This window comes from Petromyzon marinus, unplaced genomic scaffold, assembly GCF_048934315.1.
Source record: "Petromyzon marinus isolate PM22_M1 ecotype Great Lakes invasive population unplaced genomic scaffold, UKy_Petmar_22M1.pri1.0 PM_G_Scaffold_38, whole genome shotgun sequence".
Lineage (NCBI taxonomy): Eukaryota > Metazoa > Chordata > Hyperoartia > Petromyzontiformes > Petromyzontidae > Petromyzon > Petromyzon marinus.
In genome coordinates this window covers 420,001-422,500 of record NW_027422961.1, presented here as the reverse complement: position 1 = coordinate 422,500, position 2,500 = coordinate 420,001, and positions in this window count along the sequence as shown.

Below are 2,500 nucleotides of genomic sequence, written 5' to 3'. Positions count from 1 at the left end.
CTTCTGTTCCCGGCTTAACGCACTGCTTCCTGTCAGAGAGGAAGTCTGTGATCCACCTGCAGGTGGAGTAGGGCACGTTCAGCTGGAAGAGCTTGTCCTGAAGCAGGGCAGGGATGATGGTGTTGAAGGCAGAGCTGAAGTCCACAAACAGGATCCTGGCGTAGGATGCTGGGGCGTCCACATGCTGTAGGGTGAAGTGGAGGGCCATGTTAACTGCGTCGTCCACAGACCTGTTGGCTCTGTAGGCAAACTGAAGGGGGTCCAGGAGAGGGTCTGTGATGGCTTTGAGGTGTGCCAGGAGCAGGCGCTCAAAAGACTTCATTACCACAGATGTAAGGGCGACCGGTCTGTAATCATTTAGTCCTGTTGGCCTTAGCTTTTTGGGCACAGCGATGATGGTGGAGGACTTGAGACAGGCTGGTACATGGCATGTCTCCAGGGAGGTGTTAAAGATGTTGGTGAACACCGGAGACAGCTGGTCAGCGCAGTGCCTGAGGGTGGCTGGAGAGACAGAGTCCGGCCCGGCTGCTTTGCGTGGATTCTGCCTCTTGAAAAGCCCATTAACTTCTCCCTCCTGAAAGGAGAGAGTCGTTTCTGTAGTATGGGTGGGGGATGGGGCCTCTTGGGTGGGAAGGGGTGGTTCAGGACAGTCCAATTGTCTTTCAAATCTACGGTAGAACTCGTTCAGGTCGTTGGCTAGGCGGGAGTCGTTAGTGGTGTGGGGCGCTCTGGGTTTGTAGTTGGTGATGTGCCTGAGCCCTTTGGCAGACAGAAGCAGCGTCGTTAGTAGAGAACTGGTGTTTTAGTGTCTCTGAGTACAGTCGTTTAGCCTCTCTCACCGCTTTGCTAAACCTGTTCTTCGACTCCTTGAATCTGTCTCTATCCCCACTCCTAAACGCTTCCTCCTTCTCCAACCTCAACCTTTTGAGCTTTGCTGAGAACCAGGGCTTGTTGTTGTTAAAGTTCACCCTGGTACGTGTTGGGATACAGCAGTCCTCACAGAAGCTGATGTACACAGCCTCTGTGAGTTCATCCAGACTATTGGTAGCAGTCGTGAACATATCCCAGTCAGTACAGTCTAAGCACGCCCGCAAATCTTCCACAGCCTCACTGGTCCACTGTTTAGATGTCCTCACAGCAGGTTTACAGAGTTTTAGTTGCTGCCTGTATGCACGAATCAGGTGGACCAAGGGAGTTCTGTGCGAGCCGAACAGCCCCGTGACCCACAAGAGAAACATCCCCGCCAAATTCGAGCGTTTGACGGGGTCTATCCGTGAAAAAATATTCACGTTTTTGAGTGCACATGCATTTCTGCTGCAAATGCCTCTGGAAGTTTCATGCCGTTCGTATGCCAATTGTGGCAACACGAAAATGACCCGTTTTCCCATTCCGAGGGATTTCTGTGCGACCCTAACAGCCCCGTGAGCCACAAGAGACACATCCCCGCCAATTTCTAGCGTTTCACGGGGTCTATCCGTGAAAAATATAGACGTTTTTGAGTGCACATGCATTTCTGCTGCAGATGCCTCTGGAAGTTTCATGCCGTTCGTACGCAATGTGGCAACACGAAAATGACCCCTTTTCCCATTCCGAGGGATTTCTGTGCGACCCTAACTAACAGCGCCCGTGAGCCACAAGAGAGACATCCCCGCCAATTTATAGCGTTTCACGGGGTCTATCCGTGAAAAATATAGACGTTTTTGAGTGCACATGCATTCCTGCTGCAAATGCCTCTGGAAGTTTCATGCCGTTCCTATGCAATGTGGCCACACAAAAATGACCCGTTTTCCCATTCCGAGGCATTTCTGTGCGACCCTAACAGCCCCGTGAGCCACAAGAGAGACATCCCCGCCAACTTCTAGCGTTTGACGGGGTCTATGCGTGAAAAATATTAAAATTTTTGAGTGCACGTGCCTTTCTGCTGCAAATGCCTCTGGAAGTTTCATGGCGTTCCTATGCAATGTGGCAACACGAAAATGACCCCTTTTCCCATTCCGAGGGAGTTCTGTGCCACCCTAACAGCCCCGTGAGCCACAAGAGACACATCCCCGCCAATTTCTAGCGTTTCACGGGGTCTATCCGTGAAACATATAGAAGTTTTTGAGTGCACATGCATTCCTGCTGCAAATGCCTCTGGAAGTTTCATGCGGTTCGTACGCAATGTGGCAACACGAAAATGACCCGTTTTCCCATTCCCAGGGATTTCTGTGCGACCCGAACAGCCCCGTGAGCCACAAGAGACACATCCCCGCCAATTTCTAGCGTTTCACGGGGTCTATCCGTGAAAAATATCAATTTTTTTTTGACTGCACATGCATTTCTGCTGCAAATGCCTCTGGAAGTTGCATGCGGTTCGCATGCAATGTGGCGACACGAAAATGACCCGTTTTCCCATTCCGAGGGATTTCTGTGCCACCCTAACAGCCCCGTGAGCCACAAGAGAGACATCCCCGCCAATTTATAGCGTATCACGGGGTCTATCCGTGAGAAATATTCACTT